At 34.1% G+C, this 27690-nt stretch overlaps 1 pseudogene; it reads right to left on the bottom strand.

Annotated features, from left to right (window-relative positions):
- Positions 1-8003: 8003 nt before the first annotated feature.
- Positions 8004-27690, bottom strand: part of LOC145681045 (uncharacterized) — an 82718-nt pseudogene continuing 63031 nt past the window's right edge.

Raw genomic sequence — 27690 nt, 5'->3', positions numbered from 1 at the left:
CGGGGAAAGGTATTTTCTTTCCACGCTTTCCATATTTCGAGTAAAGTGGGAAAAAAGGTTCAATATCTCCATGTAATGTAATTCAATAGAATGAAGCATACCAAATAAGCTTACCCTGCCATCTGCAGGCACATTTCTGAAAGTAAACTACTTACATACTTTTCTGTGGTCTGATCCCAACCCATTTCACCGAAAGTAGCGCTTACCATTCTGGTTCCACCAAACCGCTTAATTATGCAATTGCGAGAACTTATAACTACAACTACCAGAAAGTGTTATAGAAACAGTTTCTATACTGTTATAGAAAAAAATAAACGTAAGAATTATTTTTTATTTTATTTTGTTTGTTTATTTATTTTACAAATGCGTCATGTTAAACAGTATAGCAAGTATATAAACAGTTAAACAGTAAACCCGCCTTTCGAGACCAAAATTAAAAAAAAATAAAGAAGGATGAAACAAAATGAAATGAGAAAAAGGAAGATCAGCGTTAAAAATTAAAAAAAAAAATACAGGAAGCTTTTGGTTACTCTTTTTTATGAAGAGATGTGTATTATTTGAAATACACGGTGGCGAGGTGAACAAGATATTCTGGAAGAGTCAGGGAATTTGAAATTTCTAGAAAAGTTACGGAATTCTCAGAATTTCTGCTACTAGTCAGGGAGATTTCAAGCTTCATTATGAATAGCGCCGTTGAGCAACAGCGTGGACATTTTAATCATAATTTTTCCTCATCGCATCCTTGCAATATTAAACATGTTATTTCAAAAACAATTTTGTATTGCTCCTTTATTAACATGTCATTTGGAAGAGACAATAGTTGACGGAATAATAATAATAAAAAAAAAATATGTGGAAAGAAAGTTCTGTTAACATTTGATTCAACACAAAAGGAACACAGGTATTGTAAAATATTTTAAATACATTATTGAGTATGTACTTTTCATAATAGTTGAGGTCGTAATGAAAGAAAAATTGTTATATTTGAACGAACAGAGGAAGAACTTAAATATTGTAAAATCTTTTTCAATACGTTCTTTTATTCTTTCTCTCGAGATTTCTTCATAGTTGGTTACTAAAATACATACCAACATATCCTCATTTTATTGTCCTAACAAACCAATATATGTTGATATTAAAGTAATTTAGATTGATCGAGCTTCTGGGCCTTCAGAATTTCATGTAACGCCTCCCCCCTACCCGTTACGAAATCCTGGCTAAAAGAACCAATATATGTTCCAGTAAAATAGTTTAGGATGGTCGAACCCCTCGTGTGGTGAACGCAGTATTTCACTTCACGGACCTCCTCCCCCTTCACGAAATCTTGGCTACGTGCCTGTTACACTTTGATTCAGATAGGCATACTAAACCTTGAAGGAAGAAGGATTCAAATGTAACTTTCAAATATTAGTGCGTTCAAAGAGCTATTGGAGAACAAAGTTGAGAATACATTTTGTGAATTCGACTCTTGGATAGCCGCCTTGCTTTTCCACCGAACCTCAGAGCTAATCTCCTCTTGTCCTTTTTATATCTCGTGTAACTGTGGTTAAAATTTTCTTAACCTATTTCTGCCTATGACCCTTCACCTACAAAAGTCATGTAGCATCGAACAATATTCAGAATTATACTGTTAGTTGGAAACTTTTGGTCTCTTCTTCACTGGGGGGTTGAGGGGGAACATGTCCCCTCCAATCTTGAAACTGGGGGGACTGCTCCTCCAATAATCCGATTTGAAATGTGTTTTTTGGGAAAAAATGTAATAATGATTTTTGTTCGATTGCCACAAAGGAAAGTGAGATGAAATTAATGTACACTCAGAATAAGCCTGAAATCTGCCCGCCTTCTAGTGTTGAAGATAACTCTGCTCCCTGATCCTCCACAAGCTTGTCTTTCAACTTCACAAATATTTTGAGCATCGCTTAGCAAAAAAAAAAAAAAGTAACGGTCTTGCTTGTTCCCCCCAATGTTGAAGACAGATTTGCGCTGCTGCTCTTCTTACTCAAGAGCATCAAGAACTAAAGCCACATTGCCACGTTAAATGAATCTTGTAGCTGTCAAAAAAAAAAAAAAAAAATCTTGCTACCCGATTTTTCTATTTACTCTTTACATGTTACAACTTTTTGAAAGCAAGAAAGGTTTCTCCACACATGCAGCACTGCACTCTAGTGGACAAACAGTGAACCTCATTAAAAACGTGTATTTTGGCGCACTTCCCCTCCCTGTCTAAAGGAATCCGTTGTTTCGGAAGAGGCGAAACTGGTTTTTCTTTTATTACAGCCGGGCGATAACAGGTAGCAAGCAAGATGTCCCAGAAAGTTGCGCAGCGCTCAACTGCTTGCAAGATGGAAAAAAATGTTTTATAACCCTTTCAAGACTATGTGTACACGGTGAAATACGGTAGGGTTTCAAAATTTATTTTTTTATGACAGCTACAAGTTCTTCTAACGTGGCAACCCATCTTTACGTGACAACTCCCTTTAAATCTCTGGTTCTTTAACCTGTATGAAATTTAATACAAATAATAAACTGTTATCAACACAACAATAGGGGTGTATGTAATTCTGTCGAGAACCGTTGATCATATTTCGATGCTGTTTTCACTAATAAAAAGAAAAAACAGTTCCCAAATATTTATACGTATAAAATATTGTTAGAATAATAATCAATAAATTATTTTGGAAAAATTCAAATACAGGGTGCGACCAAAAAGTACTGTGAATGTAGTTCCACACTGCCATCTATCGGTGCTGTATCCATTTCAACTAGTAAGCTCAGTATCCTAAACTAGTTGGTACAGTCAGTGTCTACTTTGAACGAGCAGCGACATGTTAGTTGGCTTCCAGGGACAGAATGGTGAGAACGTGTTAAGAGTGTCTGTCGCGCACCAACGTTAAGTTTTGTTGTAAGCTGAAGAAAAAGACAAAGAAGGTCACGAAATGTCAAAATCAGTGTATGGCGATTAAGCGGTGGTATTGAAGACTGTTAGAGGTGGTAACAGGAATTCAAAATCGGAAAAGCGGCAAGGAGTTTGTTGAAAACAAGTACCGATCGAGACATCCTTCGACGTCAGAAACAGATGAAAAGGTACAAGAAGTGGCGCAAATGATTTGTTGAAACAGCCGAATGACTCGTATGGGTCTGTGAAAAGCATTTTAACCGCCGATGAAATAGGGAAATGCGTTCCTTTTCACCACAAAACGCATCCTGCTCGTGCCACACCTTCTTCTTGATCTACGAGATTTTAGCTGACAAATTGCTCCTTCTGTCCACATCCACTTTATTTATCAGATTTAGCACCATGCGACTCCTGGCTTTTTCCCAAACTTAAAACCGTGCTTAAAGTAAAACGTTTTGACATCATCCTGACATTGAGAGAGAGAGCCACGACATAGCAGCTAAAACGCCATTCCGAAAGAAGCCTTCCAGAAATGCTTCCAGTCATGGATTCAACGTTGGGATAAGTGCTTTGCTAGCCAAGGGTACTTTGACAAGAATGGACAGTACTTTGAAGGGGAATAAATCAAATTCCTTGTACGTTTATTACTTTGTTTCTAATAAAGTGACTCAGCGTACTTTTTATTCTCCTTCGTAATTCGTAACTCCTGCAATGTTCGAGAAAAACTTGTCCTAAAATATTATGCAACCAGAAATTCAATAAAGCAAGGGAGTAAGAACAACCTGCGGAATAACAACTTTTAGCCAGTTTTCTCCAAACGATTTAACATCGTTGATGGATGTTTAGATCATTGGCAACGTCATGACTGTTTATATGCCAGTCTTGCGAAATTTTTGTCAGAATATCGTCCACTTTTTCTGTAATGAGTCGCCCACGGCAAGGAGAATTTTGGACATAGAAATTTCCAGAATGAAAACGACTGTTTGCTGAATTTTCTTCCTATATATTCTGTTTGAAGTGCCTAAATATCTTCAGAATACTAACAACCAAATTATAGGTAGTCACGATGGGCCATTTTTAGAGCGCTGATATCTGGTAACAAGAGTCGGAGCCCATGTGAGTTCGTGGCAGACGACATTGAGAGATTCAGAGAGGGAGAGACAGAGAGAAGGTAGAAATATTCAAATATGGGGACAGACAGGGGTACGTGCGCATACGCATGGTTAGAATTGGAGAAATAAACGGTCGGACAGCATCCATATTCTGAGGAAAATTGTGATTTTGTGAAGCAGAAAAATCAAAGTTTCTCTGTCAAAATTGCGACCGTATCACCCACAGTTGTCAAATTTATTAGGAGGACTCTTATTTTGAACCGCGTGATGCGCGTAGAAAGATCTTAACTTTTGGAGATTGAAGAATTTTAAAAAATCAGAGCTTTTCGAGACGGGTTACAATCTAACAACCTCGTGCTTATGAGGCCAGGACGTTGACCTCTCACCTACAAGGGATGAAACTATGTTCTTTTTGGGTATCTCAAGAATGTCAACATTTTCGAGGCATGTAAATTAGAAATATTAGTAATAGTTATTAATTATAAACACTCAAAAAGTCGTTAAAACGTTTCGTAATATCAATGTTTAAGGTGTATATGGTAGGCGAGAAATCTGAATTCTCACCCAATAATCGATGTTGTGTCTGTGTATGTGTGTGCGCGCGTATGTGTGTACACATTTAGTAAATATTTTCTACTTTGAGATAGAACTGAGGTTAGAAAAATACGAAATCTGAACAAAGGGTATAGAATTTAGAAGATCCTAAAGCTAATATTATAATCTATAAAAAATCTTATTTGCATGTTAGTCTTAATCTTCCAGCTTTCCCCGCTGATTTTTACCCCTTGTTGACCTCCAAAGACACAGACCGCAATGCTTTCACGATAAAATCTTTTGCAAATGTACCACCATATACCAAACATTAATTACCCACAGCTGACGAGAGAAGGAATATAAACTTGTATTCGTGTACTTGGAACACTATTTCGTGTGAGGTTATTAAAAGAGAAAAGGTTCAAGTTTCAAAGTAACAACCTCTCAATACTCCGCTTGGTCAAGGTCGATAAATTCCGGGCGAAAGGCAGTGAAAGTGATGGGAAACACGATTTTTGACGCCTAAATAATTTGAATCAGAAAAAAAATTATGTAGGTCTATTTACGAAATTGTATTATTGTGGTACCTTGTTTTGAGAACCATCATCTAGGTCACAAAAAATTTTTTCGAGCATTTCTCTTGTTTATAATACTCTTTCGGCAGCCTAACCATCTGTCTGCCTCTGTTCGATATAGCTTTCTTTAGTTAAAACCATTGCGGTGACCAAGAAAAGCATTTCCCTTGTAGAAATATATAAAAAAGTAAAGCGCTATATAATACGATTCTTATATCGTTAAGATAAGAACCGTTGTAGTAATGGTGTGGATGACCAATTGCTAATATGTACAGCAAATAGTAGGAAAAAATCTAAGGGTGTAATAGAATAGGATACGGATCTTTTAAAAAGAAATTAAGAGCTTTTGGTGCTTATTTGTAGCCATTATATGCATGTAGATTTACGACAAATTTTGAAAATAAATAAAAAAAACTATAAAATGGTGGCTTAAGTATTCTCAATCTACGAATGATTTCATTTAAACTGATATACTACTTAGATTCCTAACGTTTTTCGTGTAATACACTAGACTCTCGCTAATCCGGACCTCAGTAGTTCGGCATCTCAGTAATCCGGCGCACATCCAACTAAAAACACGTGCACAATGAATTATCGTGCGCATGCGCAACAATGCTTAGTGCTTAGTGAAACAATGCTTTATATACTGTACGTATTCGAAATTGTAGCATGAGTGTCAGACACTCAATAACCCGGCACTTCCGCTAATCCGGCACCCATATGTGCCAGGAATGGCCGGATTAGCGAGAGTCTAGTGTACAATAATAAAATAATTCTGCTTAAATGTACCAGCATTTAAAATATTTATTATGATAGAACATTGCAAATGACCTTTGATGTATTCTAAACTAGGAAAATAGGTTTTAACAACACGTTACGCTTACATACATAAGGTTTTACTTATTTTACCACTTTGCCTTTCACTATTTCACTAAATTTAGTTGTAGTTTACGGTAAGAAACTGCAATATCAAAAAATTCCCTGAAGTTGTCAATACTACTCAGAGACGAATATGTAATTATGACGCCACGCCAAAACTCCTGTTTCTGTTGCTGTGACGTAAGCTGATATTTTTTGCATTGTTTGAAGCATTGTATCTCCGTAAGGGAGAAACATTTTTTAATAAGGTTTTCGGTATGTGGTATACTGAAGACTATTTCCACACGATAGTCTTCAAATTACAATCTTTGGTCGGAAAGGAAATGTCCATTACGCTTGGTTAGTCGAAGTATTCAGCGCCGTAGCGAGCCTCAGAACTATAGCATTTTCTGCTACATGATCGCCTGCCTAGAACGTTCTAGTATTTTCAAATATATTCTACTCACTGATGAGGCGTGGTGTACGTACGGGAGACAACCGAGAGGTGGACAGGTCCAAATATTGAAGTTGGAGCAACAAGTGCGAATTGAAAAGTAAAATATACAGTGTGTCCGTAATGTTGAGCAATCCAAAGTTTGATTATGTATATCTTTTGAATCAAGAACGATATAGACACGAAACTTGAAACAAATGTAATTCACTCTATCCATTTGAAATTTTGTTCATGGGAAAGTCCCGGGTCTATTTGAATAGATGCTGCTGTCGATTTCTATGAAGTGAAGTCTTGCAATAATTTTGTTTATTGCCTTATTGAATTTTTCTCTTTCTCAGGTTCTGCAAACATGTTGCTTTGACAGTGTTTGCTAGCGTGTCCCTATTGATAAAAGCTCCAACAATGGGGAGGCCGAGGACTACATTTGATTCCTCCACTCAATAGTTCACTTACCATTTTGGGATTATGGGAAAAAGATTTCACTAGGCCTGCTATTTGAATAGATGCGCATGAAGATGATGTAGACCAGTGTTTCTCAAGTTGTGATACGCGTACCACCAGTGATACGCGGTCCATGGTTGGTGGTACGTATAACTTATGGCGGTATTAATAATTAATCCACTTTTCTTGCTACGGCAGTGGAAAATGTTTAGAACCTCTGGTATAGACTATCTTCTGTTCGTCTAGTTTCTTGAAGATGACTGGTATATATTTCAATTGATTGCTTTTCACTTCCAAAAGTCCCTCTGTCGGCTTGGAAGTTAATTAAAACGAGCTGTTACTGTATAAATTATACACTAGATTTTTTGGTACTAAACTGGTTTAAAAGCATCAATTTATTTCTCTATCGTTCCGCTTAAAATTTTAGTGACGCAGTTTCATGACATATTTCTTGCTCATGTTAATAAGGATACGTGATTGTTCAGAATGGTGTTACGGAAGTGATATTTTATGTCAATAATTTTCACCTGATTAGTGTGTAACTTCAGACCCCGCTTAGGGTAGCGGTAAAAAATCAAATAGCGCAAAGGAGGGTATGGAGAGAGACAGGAGACTGAAGTAGAGAGAAGTTGGCGGATATGGTACCCATGTTCCCCTCAAGTGCACAGAGAGAAAACAGAGCCTATTTAGAAAAAAAAATCCATCAATTCCGGCTACAAGAGGCTTTCTCACACTGTTCCAGCCATGGCAGGAAAACTTCAACCTTTGTTGTGGTGCAGATTTTCTGTACCGCACTGGAAGGAGAAGTGTGAGGTCAACCTAGATCGTATCTTTGTATGTGTGAAGCAAGTAGTTTCAAACTGAATTATATACTGGTTTTATACAAGCTGTACAACGTCAGTTATAATGCGATAAGTTGTGAAACAATATGCGATTTTCTACAAGAGCTTCTTGTCAGCGTCATACACAAAAGTTCTTCAAGAGGGATCAAGCACCAATGTTTCTATAATTTTAGGTGCTTATGTACATATTTTAATATGCTAATTGTTAATGTTTGCACAGTATCTTCAAAGGAACTTAAAACTGCGAAATTCACCTTGTATGAAATGAAATTAAATGAAATGAAAATGTCTTTATTGCAGCGGACGAGGTTCAGCCATGGCTGCTCTACCACCAAACCCTTGTCAAAAAATACAATATCAAACATTACACATAAAAAGGAACGAAAAAAAACTAAAATAAAAAAAATACAAGTAATAGAATAAATCAGAAAATAAACAAGTCACATATGCAAAAAAAAAAAAAAAAAAAGTATCGATATTATTGGATTTAGTTAAGTTGTTACATAAAACTGTACATGTCGTAAGTGCCAGAGGCCTGTCGCTGGGATTTCATCAAATGTGATTTTAATGAATTTCGAAAAGAATTAAATGAATTTATTTAGGTGAGAGCTTTTAGTATCGCATTCCATACTCTCGGACCTGCTCTAGAAAATAGTCCTTGCACTATTTTCAGTTTTAGTCTTTGTACATTGAATTTCTCACAGTTGTATGCGCCACTGCCTCTTCTAAAAATTTCTTTAGTCGTTGCTGTTTCAAAAGATACACATACGTAAAAAGTAATTTAAAAACTTGGTATATGTAGCTAAACCATTTTATGATTATCTCGTTTTCTTTTTTATTATTTATAAAAGTTCTGAGGAAGCGGGAAACAAAATCCATTCAAAATGCACATACATTTCTACTTCTTATGTCGTATTAAACTAATACTTAGTTTTACCCCATTTATTAGCTTCGATTCTGGAATGTTGAAAAGATTCAATTCATTTATTGCCTAATGTATTGAGAACACTTTCTTTTTCATGGTGAAACGAGACTAGACATACATGTTGAATGATGATTCTGGGGATTTGGTCCTGAGGAAATCCTTCCGGAGTAGGGAAATTCCCCTTGGAGCTTTTCTCCAGTTGAGCTCAATCTGTGTTACTAATACACTATGTTTTCAGTGCTGCCTTCACCCACGTTTATTAACATTTCCTCCCCCTCACGAAATCTTCTGAAATCATCACTGTATCTGCTAATTGTAAAAAGAGGTAAACAAATGGATTTAATAATGTGTAGAAATTAGTTTATCGTAACAACATCGTTAAAAATTCAGGAAAATATCTATAATTTATTCTCAGATCTATGCTCCCTGCTCAAGAACGTTCAGGATTTGCCCCTAACAAAACTTTTTCTAAGAAATGCTATTAAGAGGGATAGATCATCAGTGTTAGCAATTTTGTTTTGTGAAAAGAAATTTTCTATAAGGAAATAGATGATATTAACTATAGAGTTATGGTCGTCTTTGTCAACAAGAAACGTCGCTGTTTGGAATATTCGCATCTTAACTCGGCCACAAAACGTGTTCAGTTAAAACTTCAAGGATAATATATAGAGTGTAGGTGAAAGGATTTTCTTTAAAAAACAAAGTACATTATTATTATTATTATTATTATTATTATTATTATTATTATTATTATTATTATTATTATTATTATTATTAATAATAATAATAATAATAATAATAATAATAACAATAATAATAATATTATAGTTTTGTGTGACTACTTAATAATTTGTCTTTAACCGACACTGATGTATAGTAAAAAAAACTTGGAACTAAAAATGATATTTTCCTTGTTCACATTTTAGATTTCTAAATGTTAAGCACATAGAACATACAATCAATAGATGACACGCAAATAATTTTAGTATTTCTTTACGAATAAGTTATAGGCACGAGTTGTTATTTTTCTTTCCGGCAAAAGAAAAAAGTAGAATTAGTTTCTATTCTGAAATAATTAACAACATGAAAATAATTTCCATTTTGTAATATTTTAATTTGACATGTTTAATCATGCCACAACTATGTATTGATTGTGACAAACATATGACTGTAATTAGCTATTTTACGTCTGTATAAATATAGTTGTTGTTTAAGATGTTTCTTTTTAAATCTAAAGTCGGGAATCCTGCAATGGACGCCTGACTGGAGTATATAAGTTGCAACTGAAAAATTATTATATGCAGTGTACATGCTTCCAAAGAAAGGCAGAATAGTGGGGATGATTTTACATATTCTTTAGTCAAAATTGTATAATAGTCAATTTTAAGTATATCTGATGAACGTTCTGGTACCTATTGTTATGATCAAGGGCGTAACTAGAGGAGTCAGGCGTCTTTAGAACACTGTAGCTCTGCCTAGAATACAATTGTGTCACAGGCTAAAACTGTGGTCATTCTTTCAAGATAAGTGACGATTTCAGGGAGTAGCTGGGAGAGAAATTTCTACTGGGGACAGATATCCTATTGTTCTCAATGTACATTTCCACATTTTCTTTGTACTTCTTTACATATTCAATGCAATGAAATTCTTCCGGGGGGAAATCATCTAAAATTATCTCTGTATTAACTCTCAGACACAGAGTCAGGCCCTCCCTCTTCCTATCAAAATATCTAGTTAATGGCAATGCCTATCCTTCAAAGTTTGTAGGAGATGATATTACAAACAACATTGTGATTGTAAATAATGGTATATAAATTATATATATATATATATATATATATATATATATATATATATATATATATATATATATATATATATATATATATATATATATATATATATATATGTATGTATGTAGTGGCGTACTTAATTGCGCTTTCGGGCTTAACCCCAACGAAATTTTATTCACTATATTAAAGTAAATGAAATATCCTGCAGAATTTTCACATTTCGAGGCATAGAGTTAGCAAAACCCTTCCGAAACAAAATTGTAAATATGCCTCTACTCGCACTTTCTGCTCAATGCATGGTCACACCCTACAGGACGTGCCGTTCAAACTTTCTGGAAGAAACTCTAAACTTAAGATTTTTATAAGATTCTACTGTATAAGGGGTTTTCATGTTTTCCCTCTACTTCTAATAACAATAGTATTTCACTGGAGGATGACTTTTTATAATATTTTCTCTAAAATTGCTCTACACATAGGGTCGACTGTTAATCTTAAAACACATTTGTAACTAGAAAAAAAAAAACGCACTGTAAGTTTGTAGAAAGTGAATGTCGGCAGTAGGAAATCATCCTATATTCTTTCAATACTACCAGATTAACAATTTCGCTAACCCAACATACAGTTATATATTTACAACTGGCACTACATCAGATTATTACGTATTTCGAATCCATGTGTTTAACGAAATCTTACTACATCACCCTTATTATTAAGAGTTAAACTAAGGAGGCTATAGTTTTACAAAAATCCAAATTTAAAAGATTTCTTCGGTAATAATAACACAAGTAAGACTGACAGGGCAAAACGCTATCAAATTATTTTATTGTCCAATAGTATAATTATGATATGACTTGTTTCAAAGAAAGAAAGAAAGAAAAAGGAAAACATTACGAGGGACTGGAAATTTGACTTTTTTTCAAAAGATTATATGCCGAAAAAGTAAGTCAAAATGTTTTACATCCAAACATATAGATTTCAATAGATGAAAAGATTACACTGCCAATTACAGCAATTTAATATTTGAAACCATTCCGAACCAACTGGCATATGGCCAAAACTTCAGCTTAGAAAATTCTGTTGATTCTATATCTGTGCAGGTTATATGCATAACTGCATACGATCAAAACCGTACGATCGAAGTTGCACACGATCGCTGTTGAATAGGTTCAACTAGAGCAAAGATTCGTCTATTAAAAAAGCAACCAGAGCTCTGCCAATTGATTTTAAACCGTTTGACATTGGGGCTGGCGATCGACTCGCTAGCGTAAAAGACAGTAACTTCTTTCACTTATGTTGTGGGTCTAGATAAATGGCAACTTTGCATTTTCATTTAATATTGGACGCATAAAGAGTGTACAACCCAAATGGGTTGTCCGATTTTAAAAAAATATCCTTCCTTTAGATTGAAAACGTCATATTTGGAGACAGTTTTCCCTCTTACGTTTTGCTGTAATTTTGATAATAACAGAGTTACCCTATGTCAGTGGATTTTAGGGACATCCTGTATGCTTGGTACATCATTACAGAATATGGTAGCACATCCTGGTGAAGCCTTCTGGACAACATTTTAGGCTTGTTTTCTTCTATTTGTAGTGCAGGAAACAAACCTAACAGCAGACCGTTTTAATTACTATACTTTGGGAGTCATTTATCAGCCATTACTCATTCCCAGTTCCATCTTCGTACTCTAACGTTGGCTGTATATGGGCAATAGTGAAAATAACTTCTGGTCAGTTGACGCCCATGAACGTATTTATTACACATTCTGATCTACAATATGAGAAGTAACATTGCATAGAAGCCAGTGTGCCGACCACATATCTCTCTGTTAACCGTGCGCCTTATGTGTGTACATAGACTTTCACAAAACATAGTTTAAATTAGAGGAAGTGTTGATTCCTTTTTTTACTTTCATAAGCCAGACAATTTAGAATATTATATATAGTAATGTTAGATGCAAAATTTTCCACTATATTTAACTGCACATTGAGCTATAAAATTGAATCCCTTAAGAGGAAAGTTGTTCAGCAACAAATTATAATTTTCCAATTAGCTTTTGGAGACCGGAAAATTCTAATATTTCAAGTTGGAAATTAAAAAATTACACAGTGTCTCTCCCTCTTTCTCTCTCTCTGTCTCTCTGTGTGAAATCCTTTGTGGTTAAGCAATTAGCATACGCGCCTTTGGAATGGGAGACCTGGATTTGGTTCCCGGTGGGAGCTCATGTGGTTGGGTTTCCACGTTAATCAGTAGATACTGTCTCATATAGCCTCGCTGCTGAAAGGGACGTTAAACTCAAGACCAACTCAACTCAATTCAACTCTATCTTTGTTTCTCTCTGTCTCTCTCTTTGTTTCTCTCCGTGCGTGTGTGTAAAGTGCAGGGAACACACATCGAGTTCGTAGTATAGAAATATCCCATTCCATTATCCCCGTTGTGTAGACTAGCTGCTGATGTCTTACTCCTCGTGCTTTTTCTTCGAGTAAGTTTAGGGGAACTGTGACCTTTTTTCCCTGACTCCATAGTCTTGTCTCGCACTGCATTTTCTTCCGAGTCAATCAGCTGTTTATATTGACTTGCAATCTTCTTGCATTTCTTAGGCTTTCTTCTACTCTTCACAGAACCTCTTTCTAACTTCTCTTCCATGAATAATTTCTCTTTTTCCAACACCTTGAGTAAATTTGCTTCTCTTCTTTTCTCAGCTGTATACTTTTCTGGTTTCGAATGTGTTGAAGTTGTGTTAGTCCATAATGCGATTTTCTCATCTTCAGCTGACTCATCTTTCCTTATTAAATTTATGGACATGGTGCCTGACTCTTGCATCACTGCTGTAGTTCGAGAGCTGGCAGTGCAAGCGTATGCGTAGTGACCAATGGCTGAACAAGCAAAACATCTACGATATTTAGCTGGACATCTATTTTCCATGTGTGTTTTGAAACAATTGTTACATTTACCATTACTTAATCGAGATTTCAATTTACACTTGAGACAGTCAGTACAATAATGATTATAATGAATCTTTGCTTGCATTCTCCTTTGGTTCGTTTTCAGTTGCTGAATTTCTTCTTGTAATTGAGAAATTACAATGTCACGCTTCCTAAATTCCTGTAAAATCCACAAAGTTCCTTGTCACCTAGGTATCCCATACCTTGAAGCATACTTTCACACGTAGGTTCCATCCGACAAGACTGCGCCATTTGTTAGATAGTCAAATATTAGTGCAAGGTATTTATTTTTAATTAACCTTCTAAACTATTGTAATTCCCAATGAATGTCAAAGAACTTCCTGATAACTTCGACTCTTTATTGCACAGATATATCTCTGGGTAATTAACATACACTTTACAACCACTAAGGTTCAGAGATAACTACACTTCAACTAACTTTGATAATTATACAATAAACTCAGCCACCTAAGGCTCATATCCAATCTACAAATAACTTCAGCTACTTATGTCTGCATTCCAACCTAAACACATTTACAGATTATTTATATTACATAGTTACATCAGTTACGCTCCTCATTTGTTTTCACAATATTCTAACACCTTGTCCGATTATTCAATAGCAAACATCTTGCCCCAACTAATTGACAACCTAACAGCGTGGAGGATCAGTTGCTTGGCCTCCACGCTCACCAGATCTAAATCCATTGGACTATTACCTGTGGGTACATTTAAAGTCGTTGGTCTACGCATCTGTTGTGGATACTGAGGAGACGCTTCGTATTCGTATCGAAGCAGCTTGCCAGCGATTACGGAACACCCCTGGTACTTGGGCACGCGTTCGTTCATCCATGCGGCGACGGGCTGCAGCTTGCATTCGAGCAGAAGGAGGACATTTTCAGCACTTACTGTAAGGTACTACAGTATCGATTTTGTGGAGTTGGTGATGCACACAATTTACTGTTTGTGGTTGTAACTCTTGTTTGATGATGGTTCTTTGGACTTTCTGACTATACCTGTGTCGTTTTGCTTTTCTCACTGCCATTTGTATTAGTGATGCACTTTCCAATACGGCTATTAAAAGTACCAATTATTATGCATTATTTGCGAGTGTTTTTTTCTGATTCTTGTACCATTCAACGCACAATCGGCTTAATTAATTTCGTTCGAACCTGTGTTGCATATTCTTTCACACACGACATTCTGGTAATACGTCGGGAAACAGTTCCGGACAGAAGGTAACTATTTCACACCGTCAGGTGGTGTCAGTGGCTATAGCTCTGTAACGATGCATTTCCGGACATATGTTCATATGAACGTTTTTACTTGTCTACCCGTACGGAATCTGCCCCTGAATTTTTGCCATGTCTTTTTGAAACACCCTATATAATTTACTTTCTTGTGATATACTCTCAAATATGCTACTTTGCAGCAATAAAGTTCTGAAACATGCAGTATCCTGCAAAGCTTACGAAATATGCATTCAGATCGAAATTCACTCAAAGTATGCACTTACGTTGTATATGCACAAACACATGCGCCTGAAACGAATCCTTGCAAATTCGTCGGAAAGAAGAAAACGTTTTCCATACATTTCTGCATGCTACTATAAACATGCATTTTGTATATAAATCTAGGCTGTACTCATTACCATTATTTGACAATAACTAGCCACGTGATGAAAAATCTCATTTTTGAGAAAATAGACCACCATGAATTTTTGAAACTTTACATGAAGTTACAAAATGATCTCCAAATGGTATCTACTGGTGAAGTGGATAGTGTATATGAGTGTTGTGGGGTATATTAGATAAGCATTCACAAATCGCTGGAAAGTGTCTCCAACTAATGTGCATATCAGTTTCGAATGTAGATGTCGCGAGGGCTCTCTCTTCTTACAATGACATACTTATGGACAAAAGAACAAATTTAACCAAAGAAAATATTGAAACAATGCTTACGTATTATTTGCATAAGTAAATTGTGAATACTAGGTTATTTTATTCTGCTAATGTTCTCTCTCTGCGTTTATTTTTCTTTAAATGATACTTTTGTTCAAAGAAGATGCATAGTGTTATTTTATAAAAACTCTAATATTGTTTAATACAGTCATGTATGAGCTCATTACATGATGACTGACGAGTGGAAATTAAGGTGAAATAGAAGGTAACTACAGTAAGTAACCTCGTTAACACGAACTCGCTTAAGCCGAACACTCGCTTAGGACGAACAAAATTTCGGTCCCGGCATCGCTGTACGTTATCTTATAGGAAGTTTTATCGGTTAACACGAATTTCGGTTAGCAAGAATTACGAACTAATTTTTAGTCCCTTCAATCAGTAAAGGTTTTGATTTAACACGAACTTTCAGTCCTTTTTTTTTTATCATTTTTCTTATTTCAGATTTCACTCCAGATCAGTTTCTGTCATACAATATTTATACAGACGAAAATTGCCTTGTAAATAAGAGAAAAACCAGAAACAGGTATCTTTCCTCTCCTGTGAGGTGTTGATTCTGTCCTCCGTCAAGCGCTGAACATGCAGGTGCTTGGCAGACGAGCTGGCGACAGCTCGAGACAAAACATCTTCTCTCCCCTGTAACTCCAAACTGGTGACAGCAATCATAAATACCTTTCCGTTACTAGCGGTACTCACTCTGCTAACGGAGTTATCAATTTTATAACTTGACCTGAATTTTCTGCGTGGAAACTTCTTTTTTTAATCTTCGAAGATAGAATAATAAACTTACTGTAGTGTTTTCACTTTTCAGAGGATGGTACCGAGACCGAAACTCTCAGTCTCGTCTCGATACCATCTCTAGTGTTTTCTATCACATACATAATATACTGTAGTGGTATGTATAGTCTGTATACTGTAGTGCGTATCTATGGAGAAAATGTATTCGAGTAATAAAATTTGGGTCCCCGGTTAACACGAATTCTTTTAACACGAACTCCTGATTTTTCAGTCCCTTGGAATTCGTGTTAACGAGGGTTTGCTGTAATTGTAAATGCCAGGGAAGATAGTGTTCTTACATTGAATTTTTATTCACCAATTTTATCCCGCTTTGTGCATATTTTTCATAACGAAATTACGAATTCTTATTTACCACAAAATCGTGTCTCTAAATATAACTAATAAGGGAGCTGATTTGTGTAGATGTTCTTCCTGTAAAATAATAAAAGAAACGTAAAAAGCTGCTCTATTAGCGCTGAGTTCTAAAAGCAACAATAATTTTATTTTAATTTACGAAATAAAAATATATATTAATTTTTTGTTATATATGAAATTGTTCTATCGTATAGTTATTATTTCTAATACATTATTATATATTATACTGATAGTTTTACAACGAAAATATTTGCTCTAATATGTTGGTTATACGAAACGCCAATATCGAAATTATAATTTACGAGAGTTAAACACATTAAAATCATAGCCTTTCTTCTTATTTTCTGTTACCAAAATAATCTTCGTACAGAACTTTTATGTAATTATTTCATTACATAGGCAGGCCTATATGTGAAGAAATAGTGGAATTTTCTGTTTTTGAAATAACTGATAAATAAGGGTTTCTTTTCGATTTCTTGTTTAAATAATGGAATGGGATATTTGTTCTCTACGTACTCGATGTATGTTCCGTGCACTTTATGCGCACATACACACATACACACCCAACAGAGAGAGAGAGAGAGAGAGAAATACAGACAGAGAAACACTATGTAAAATTTTATTTCCAAACCTTAAATATTAGAAAATTTTGCGGTTCCCGAAAGCTAATTGGAAAATTATAATTTGCTGCTGTCTAACGTTCCTCTTAAGGAATTCAATTTTATAGCTCAATGTGCAGTTAAATATAGCAGAAAATTTAAATCTAACATCACAATATATAATACCCAAAATTGTCCGTCTTACGATTTTTTTTCCACGTGTTTCTCCATGGTAATGAAAATTTTCCGATCCATGAAACTTTTTTTCGCTTGTTTCTACAAAGGAATAAAACTTTCCAATGCAAAAAAAATTATTTTTAGCTTCAAAATGACGAAAATTTTCCGACTTACAACAAGTTCTTCAAATTTCCATACCCAAAAGAAAATATTTCGATTCATGCCAATTTTTTTTAACTTGTACCTACATAGTACTGGAAATTGTCTGAGGCATGAAAATTTTCAGATTCTATAAACGATCTTTCACTTTTTGACATTTCTATACATGAATTCAGTTAATTTTATTATTAATGAGAAATTATTACTTGATTACTGATATTTATTTAGAACGTAAAATTTTCCGAAAAAATATAGCAGAAAATTTTCCACCTCACATTACTATTCATTACCAATAAATTTTAGCGCTGAACAACGATGTAGGAATAAGCGGAGAATGAACAGTGAAAGGAATCGAAAATTTTATGAATCGGAAAATTTTTATCACTGATGGTCATAGATGTCGATCGCCCAGAAACCTAATTCCTAACCAATTTCTCAATTGTCTTAGAGAAAACTTACACTTAGAGTGATTCTCATTGACCTTCTAAGGGTCAATACATACTTCAGAAGTACTACTTTTTATTCCAGGGTTAGATAAAAATCGCGAAGTTTGAGGAGGTTTTTGACATTCTTAAAATTCACGACATGACTACTGAAGAAGATATTTTTAAAGGAGTTGAAAACACTGTTCAGAAAAATACTCTTCAATCAAAAGAAGAATAAAGTGTATCACAACTAATTGTAGCAAAAATATGTGTAGAAAAAATATGAGTATCGTTGCTCTCGTAAGAAAGTCCGTAGAAAATGAATGTGGCTCAAAATGATTAATCGTACATTGCATCATTCATCAACAGTCTATGCAGAATATGGTTCGATACGGCAGGAATTTTAGTCAGTTGTGTCCTTTGTTAATTAAAAATAGATCACGTACACTCACTCAAATCATCGTCAGTTCCGCGAGTTTATTGAAGAGATTGGAGAAAATGACTCACCATATTCTAGTGCAGTACACTAGCTTTGTTGCGAGAAATTTCTTACGTTTGTTTTTTCTTTGAGCTCCGAATAATAATCAAAATTTCCTTGAATGAATATAATCGTCCTCTGGCTGAGTTACAATAAAGTTATCATTTTATACAGATGTAACTAAACATATGAATGACCGTAAATTAAAATTACAAGGAAAAATCCAGCTTCTGCCTGAATTTGTGCAGCTCCATTAAGTTCTTCCCAGCAAAAAAAAAAAAAAAAAGTAATAATAATAATAATAACAATAAAAATTCAATTCTACTTTTATTCCTTTAGTAGGGAGTATCAGCAAACTAATACTACATTTCCGGTAGATTTTGCAACTGAAGCTTTGCATGCTTTAAAAATAAATTTTAAGTCTCGCTTCTCAGCCTCTGATGCAATTGCAAATGATATCAAGTCTTTTTAAAATCCTTTTGACATCCCGGCATAGAAGTCCTTGCCCCAGAACTTCAAATGGAAATAATCGATTCGCAATGTAGCGATATTTACGTTTATGATTCATGGAATTTTATATGTCTTTAAACTCTCTATGAGTTGTTTTAGATTCATTGGTATTGACATATTATGTTTTCTTTTTTTTAAAAAAAGTAAAATGTTGGAAGGAAGGAAGAAAAAATATTGAAACTGTTAAAATATTAAAGAGAGTTGGTAAGACTGTTAGAGGAAAGATTGCAGTCGCGAATAGTGGGCGTGGTCTTAAAAACCGAATCTACAAGCTAAAGTGGGTCCCGTGCCTACTTTACTTGTGTTCGTATTTGTTTAACCGGAAGATTGCCCTTCTTTTTCGTAGTGGTATTGCCGGATGATTACTCTGTTCGTTTGTATAGCTGGAACAGTGTCAAAACGGAGTACTGGTTTAACGAGAGGATTGTGCAGTCAATGGAGTTTTGTTTCGTTTCGGCAGGGTTTCTCTTTTGAGAATTGTTTGACCGTAGTTATTCCTGTTTGTGTGATGAGTGTAATATCGTCGACTGTCGATGAAATCACATTGGTGATATTTCAGTTAAATAACGAAGTGATCAGTGGAAAAAGGAATGTTTTATTCCTCATCTATTCAATTCTCCCAAGCAAACTTAGTGGCAAGTCAAACGGGCTCTTTTTGTTTCATCGTTTTGTGGTCGCTAAGTAATGAAAGTGAATAGTAGAGTGAAAGTTTTCTTTCATAGTGATATTTATGCTTGTGAATTAATAGCACAGAGAGTTATTTGCTTTATAAGCTTATTCTTTCTTTTTCTGTTACTTCTGTGCAGAAGAATAGTGAGTTTTAAAGAGCAGTGCTTGTGGGGCCTATTGTGCCGAGCGAAAGCCCGCTTAGATCACATTATTAGTAATTTCTATTGGGCACTAGCTGGTGTGGTTAGCTTAAACACCTGAAATAATTCTTTCTTGATTTACTTTTTCGTTCGGAAATTAAGGCATAGAAGGATTATTGCAAGGAATTACTTTACTTTCTTAAACAGACGTCTTTATCACCAATCTGATTTCAATCGAATATCTGAAAGCTCAGACGGAAGCCTGACTACCAAAAGAGAGCGAGCGTTACACATAGAAGGTAATCCATACTACTTCTGGCCATAGAGACGGCATCACCGTCTGAGGCCCGCCCATCGTTTGATGGGAATGAAAGACAGAGGAAAAAAAATAAACAAGTCAAGGTGAGTGTAATTTTTGACTTATTACAAGTAGTGACTGTGACATGTTTTATTCTGTGTTTTGTGAGGTTGTACGATTTGAAATCCATTTCAGGTTGTATTGCTAAGGCAATTCCATCATTTTTTCAGCCTTACGAAAATTTCTAGAATTTTATGGAATTTTCCATTCTTTCGGAGTTAAGTAGTACGTGGGATAAAAGTGACCAAATTGTTGAAAACCTTAAGAATTCCAATATTTCCAGTTTAATTTGGTTTCTTTTGCAATATATAGTTAATTTTCATTCTATATTAAGAGTTCCGAGTATTTTGCCATTAAAAAACTAGAATGCAAATATTTTTTCCTCTAACATTCTCATTCCACTTTATTGAAAAGAGTCAAGAAAGGTATTAAAAAGGTATTGAATGAGAATTGTTTGAAATGTTGAATAATATATGTTTAAGTCAAGAATTGAGATTCAACATTTTCATTCCACTTTTATAAAAATTGAGACTGAGAGTTCATATAATATATGCATTGTTTAATACATCATAGAACCATATTGTATAGACTTATTTGATTGAAATTGAATATTTCAGTAAATAAAAATATTTATTAGAATTCATAAAGAGAGTGAAATTTAGATGCGCGCTTGTAAATTGTTAATTTAATTATCTTTATGAATTCAGGTAAAAAGTAACGTTTATAGAATTATTGATATTTAGAGGAACTTAACGTATTGCATTTGTATTTTCTTGCATAATAGAAGATTCTGTTAGGAAGAATTTTTGATATTATTAATATTTAGAATTCAAGTTTATTAAAGAAACGTTTTGCTTATAGATTCACTTAGGTATTTCGATAGTAATTTTTTTAAATATAAATATTTATTTTTTTGGTTGTATTTTTTTAATAATATATTTACACTATTCTAACGCAATAGTGCAAATATACAACCCAATATTGTTAATAAAATTGTTATTGAAAATTGAATTTTTGGTTGTCGTCATTTATTTATAATATAATAATTTGTTTTCCTATTTATTTTGGATTTACTGTTGTTTGGAAATATTGGAATGATAATTCACTTTCACACTGACTGGATGTACGATGGAGAACTAAATCTTCCGGTTCAAAGTCCCATCGACTAGGCGTTAATCGGATTGCATTCGGTCTGACGATTATTATTATTATTATTATTATTATTATTATTATTATTATTATTATTATTATTATTATTATTTGAATGATAATAGTTGTCGGACTGGGAGCTTTCTGTGTATGCTAGGTGGAAGGGGCGTTACAGTGTCCAATACTATAATTAACATATTACGCATTTGAACCTTTGGCTTTAAAAGAAAAAAATATTATATGCCGAAAAAGTAAGTAAAAAAGACCGACATATGGCCAGAACTCTAGATGGGAAACTTTTTTCGATCCTACGCCGCTGTCCTAAAATAATTTAACTTTTAATCATGCGCCTTCAAAACAATGTTTGTAATATTTGTTTAATCTGTTCAACTATAAATTATAAACTGTGTTTTATATTCATAAACTGCATACGATCGATGCGACACTCTCCAAGTTGCGCACGATCGACATTGAGTAGGCCCAACTAGAGCAAAGATTTCTTTCTTAAGAAAGCAACCAAAGTTCTGCCAATTGATTTTAAATTATAAGAAGTATAATATATTTATAATAAGAAAATTAATAATTGTGAGTGAGAAAATAATCACAGTGATAAATGATAATGGATGCAACATGTAATTTCTTGTGGGCTTGATCAAGAACATTTAATTCCCATACGTATGGTTACTTTATTATTATTATTATTATTATTATTAATAATAATAATAATAATAATAATAATAATAACGATATTAATAATAATAATAATATATTTCTTGTGTGTTCTATAATATTCACAGTTTGTCACTGATAGCGTATATTACTTACGTATTCTGGGTGTTACAAACGCATAGTTACGTTGTAACTTCCGGGATACTTACGAAACGTACTTATGTACATGTTCGGTGCCTCATTACAGAGCATGTTAACACATCTTGGTGAAGCCGTTTGTTCAACAATCTAGGCTTGACTTTTTTCTCCGTGTAGTACAGAAAAAACATCTAAGACAAGACCATCTTAATTACTGTTCTTTAAGATACATTTACCTGTGATAACCCATTCACCCCTCCATCTACGTACGCTAACGCTAGCAGTCAATGGGATAACAATGAAAATATTTAAACCTCTGGACACTTGGCTTGTATGTTTTATTTATTGCAGATTCTGATCTACAATATGAGAAGTGACGCTGTGAAGAAGGCGGTGTAAAAACCACATATCACACTATTGACTGTGTAATATATGGGCATAACCTTCCATGGAGCATATATTAAATTACATGAAGTTTTGATTAATTTTTAAAATTCTATTACTCTATTATACACAAAGAAGTTAAATTCTGAGATGAAGAGAACCGACAGGAGTTTCAATATCGTTCATCTTAGCTGGACTACAAAATCTGTCCATTTACAACTTTTAGGATAATAAATACTGTAGGTGTAATGATTTACTTAGAAAAACATAATGTATTAATAAATACTAATACTAATACTAATAATAATAATAATAATAATAATAATAATAATAATAATAATAATAATTTATTTATTTTGTAACTACTTAATAAATTGTCTCCATCCGTCACCTGTATACTGAAAAACCCTTAATTGAAACGATCATTTCCTTCTTCCATTTGAGTTAATCTTTGCGAAAATTACATAGAAGATATTTTCAAGAGATGGCACACAAATAGTTCTTTTATCTAAAGACTTCGTACCCACGACTTATTGTTTCTACCCTCTGCAGCAGAAGAAAACAGAGTTAAATTTCTATTCTGAAATACGAGCGACAGGGATATAAGTTTTGTTTTGTAATATTTTAAGTTAAGGTGTTTAATTTTGCCCCATTTATTTTGTAATAAATATATACTCATATCATATAAATATATCAATATAATTTATTTTTGGTTTGTTCATTCATGCAACAGATCAAGGAAAAGTTTTTGACTAAGAAAGCTGGAAATCTTGCAATGGATAAATGGCTTTTGGGGTACTTAAGTTGATACGGAAATATAATTCTTCGAAAGAGGCTGCATAGTGCCGGCATGTACAGTGGGAACGATTCCACATACTCTTAGTGAAAATTGAATAACCTTAAGATTTAAGCGGCTCTGATTTGTGTTCTGGTAGCTATCGTCATCATCATAGATATAACTAGAAAGGAGCAGGTCTATTTAGAACACAGACTTAGATCAAGACTGAAACTGTGATCGTTTTTTCAACCAGTACTGATTTCAGAGGTGGCCCGGAAGGCAATTTCCTCTCGGAGTCATATCTCCTATGATCCTCAATACAGATTATCATATTTTCGTAGTACTAGTTCACACCCTTCAGAGTAATGAACTTTCTCCGGGCAAAATCTTCTGAAATCATTTTGCTTTCAACTTTCAGAAAGGGACCATGTTCTTACCACAGCAAAATATCTGTTCATGGCAATGGCTACTCTAGTTTTTAAGTTTTAATCGACGATAGCAGGAAAAAAAAATGTGATCATAAATAATAATCATAATCGAATTCGAAATTTCAAAGAATTTACTACACCTTTAAATATTTCTTTTAGTATTTTCTACTGGATATATGGTCACACCCTACAGTACTTACCGTTCAAATTTTCTGGATGAAAATAGCTTTTGTAATATTCTGTAGTGGGCATTCAGGTTTTTCTCCTGCTCTAAAGAATAAAGGTATATTACTGGAAGATTATTTCTTTTTAATGCCATTCTCTTTGAAATTTCTCTGATGATTATATTTATCAATATATAGGGTGGATTATTTATCTTGAAACATCTTTACAATTTCTTTAGACAAAAACTGGTATTTTGTACAATGAAAATATCAACAGGAATAGTTAGTCTGATATATTTTCTAATACTACCAGATTAACAGTGTTGTTACCTGAAGTTAAAAATGGATATTATTGTTACTGATTATTCTGAATTCCATGTAGCTCCGTGCTAATTCTCTGGACTACAAATGACGATTGATAAACCGATTCGATACGATAGACTTTCACTCAAAACTTAAGAAATGCACACAGTCACCAATAATATGAGCCTGACAACATAGATTCCAGTTACACTTTTAAAAGAAATTTTCAAATTCGAAACAACACTTATCCATTTTACAGGATGCCTTTACTGCCTAAAGAGATCTCGTTGCTATCCTTAACGATATTAAACGAAGATAAGAAAAACAAGAAAGAGGAGAAGAAGAACCGAGTTTGAATAACCTCGGAAGACTATATTTTTTTCAATGTCTTTTTATTCTTTCACTTAAGATTTCTTCATACTAACATATCCTCATGTTATTGTCTGAACAAACCATTGCCAGTAAAAAAAGCTTAGACTCATTGAGCCGCTTGTGTGTAACCACAATATTTCATGTCAAACACACCCCGAATTACGAAATCCTGGCTAAATGGACCAATATAGTGCCAGTAAAGGAGTGATCGAGTCCCTGGTGTGATAACCATAGTACTTCGTCACGGACCCCCTTACTACGAAATCCTGGCTACGTGCCTGCCCAAGATTATTATATATTTCGAATAAACATGCTTAAAGAAATCTTACTCTACCACACTTACTATTCAGTGAAGGACGCTACAATATCATCACAAACATCCAAGTGTAAAAGTCGTCTACAACAATAATAGCAAAAGTGAGACGGGCAGGGCAATATAGGTACAGTGTCCGATATTATGATCATGATATGAAGTATTTCAAAGAAAGAAAGAAGGAAAAAAGAGAAATTTAAGACGAATTGGAAATTAGAGTTTTTGCCAAATATTTTATACCGAACAGTTAAGTAGAAAAGTCCATACACATAGATACTTTTCAATAAATTGTACTGCTATTTACAGCAATTTGTTATTTGAAACAGTTCCGAAGACATAAAACATATCAGAATAGTTTGCCATACTCATTATTATTATTATTATTATTATTATTATTATTATTATTATTATTATTATTATTATTATTATTATTATTATTATTATTATTACTTTAACTTCCCTCGATAAACACTAAGATATGTGATACGGTGATGATTAAATGGATCATAATAGTGAAATGACGAAAGTGGGATAAAGCTGGAGAATCTCAAGGAGAGCTACGGCCAGGGTGTTTGTCCACCACAAATCCTATTTGGCTGATGATAGGATCGAAGCAGTTAACCAACTCGCCAGAGAGAGTGCTTTATCACTGAGCCACCGCACTTCTAGCTGCTTAAAATTCAGCGGCGTTGGAAAACATAATGGTAGGTCCCTATATTACATTTTCTAGCTTTACAATAGTGGAAAAGTATGTTCAACATTCCCATGCAACTATCTGCAGGAACATTTCCGAAATTAAACTATCTACATATTGTTCTGTGGTTCGATGGCAACCCATTTCACGTAATAACTCAATTTCACCGGGAGTAGCACTTCCATTGTGTTCATCTGATTAGCTCAATTATGGAATTGCGAGAACTTGTAATTGCAGCTACTAGTAAGTGTTGCCGTAGTGTTACAGAAGCCAAACAAAGTAACAATCATTTTTTTTTAAATCTTACAAATGCGTCATTTTAAACAGACTAGCAATCTCTACACATGTTTCTCACTTTCCTTTGATTCAGTTGTGCATGCTAAAGGGTGAAGAACGGTCCGAGGTTCAAAATATAACTTTCAAATATCAGGTGTCTAAAAAGTATTGAGAATTTGGAAATCTAATTTGAGAATACATTTTGTGATTTTATAGTAATATTACGAAACTACATACACAGCATTTTGTTCGATGACCTGCAACTTTTTAAAGTAGATTTCGAAAAAAGAAGGTTCTGAGTTTGATCTGTACGTTTGTAAGTATGCACATATATATATATATGTTATGTATATATTGTTGTACGCGATTATATGGAGAATTGTTGGTCATATTTCGATGTTGTTTTTACGAATCGAATAAGCTACACCAAGGAAGGTTTATACGTCTGAAATATCTTTTAAGAAATAATTTATAATAATAATAATAATAATAATAATAATAATAATAATAATAATAATAATAATAATAATAATAATAATAATAATAATAATAATAATAATAATAATTATTATTATTATTATTATTATTATTATTATTATTATTATTATTATTATTATTATTATTTTAAACATCAAACAATTCTTGCAATGTCTGAGAAAAATGTTGCCTAAAATATAATGCAATTTGAAATTCAACAAAGCAAGGCGGATTGTATACTACCAAGGGTAAGAAACATTTTCAATCATCTTTCTTCAAATGATTTTACTCTGGTGATTAACTGTTTAGGTCATTGGTGATATCATGACTGTTAGACGTCATAGACGTCGCTCTTGAACAACTTTCGCCAGAATATTATCCGCTTTTCTGTGATGGGTCGCCCCTGTGCAAAGCATTTTGGGCATAGAAATTTCTGGAAAACAGCTACTGTTTCACTGACTTCTGTGCCTATGTTTCCTGTTTAAACTGTCTAAATATCCGCAGCTTACTAAGAAGAAATTTATTTGGACTCACTATAATCCATTGTAGTGTGTTGATATCTTGTGCCAAGAGTGAGTTTTGATTCTAGGTCATGTTAGTTCGTGGCGGACGACATTGAGAGAGAGACAGAGAAAGTAGACACATTCAAGTATAGGGATAGGTGCACATATATATCGTTAGAATTGCAGAAACTAACGATGGGACAGCATTCATTTTCTGAGGAAAATTGTGATTTTGCAATGCATAAGAATCAAAGTTTCTCAGTGATACCTGCAATTATTACACCCACAGTTTTCAAATTAATTAGGATGAAATCACATTGGTGATATTTCAGTTAAATAACGAAGTGATCAGTGGAAAAAGGAATGTTTTATTCCTCATCTATTCAATTCTCCCAAGCAAACTTAGTGGCAAGTCAAACGGGCTCTTTTTGTTTCATCGTTTTGTGGTCGCTAAGTAATGAAAGTGAATAGTAGAGTGAAAGTTTTCTTTCATAGTGATATTTATGCTTGTGAATTAATAGCACAGAGAGTTATTTGCTTTATAAGCTTATTCTTTCTTTTTCTGTTACTTCTGTGCAGAAGAATAGTGAGTTTTAAAGAGCAGTGCTTGTGGGGCCTATTGTGCCGAGTGAAAGCCCGCTTAGATCACATTATTAGTAATTTCTATTGGGCACTAGCTGGTGTGGTTAGCTTAAACACCTGAAATAATTCTTTCTTGATTTACTTTTTCGTTCGGAAATTAAGGCATAGAAGGATTATTGCAAGGAATTACTTTACTTTCTTAAACAGACGTCTTTATCACCAATCTGATTTCAATCGAATATCTGAAAGCTCAGACGGAAGCCTGACTACCAAAAGAGAGCGAGCGTTACACATAGAAGGTAATCCATACTACTTCTGGCCATAGAGACGGCATCACCGTCTGAGGCCCGCCCATCGTTTGATGGGAATGAAAGACAGAGGAAAAAAAATAAACAAGTCAAGGTGAGTGTAATTTTTGACTTATTACAAGTAGTGACTGTGACATGTTTTATTCTGTGTT

This window comes from Thermobia domestica, chromosome 1 (genome assembly GCF_964235325.1).
Source record: "Thermobia domestica chromosome 1, izTheDome1.hap1.1, whole genome shotgun sequence".
Classification (NCBI taxonomy): domain Eukaryota; kingdom Metazoa; phylum Arthropoda; class Insecta; order Zygentoma; family Lepismatidae; genus Thermobia; species Thermobia domestica.
The sequence above is the reverse complement of the archived record's forward strand: the minus strand, read 5'-3'. Positions and strand labels throughout refer to the sequence as shown.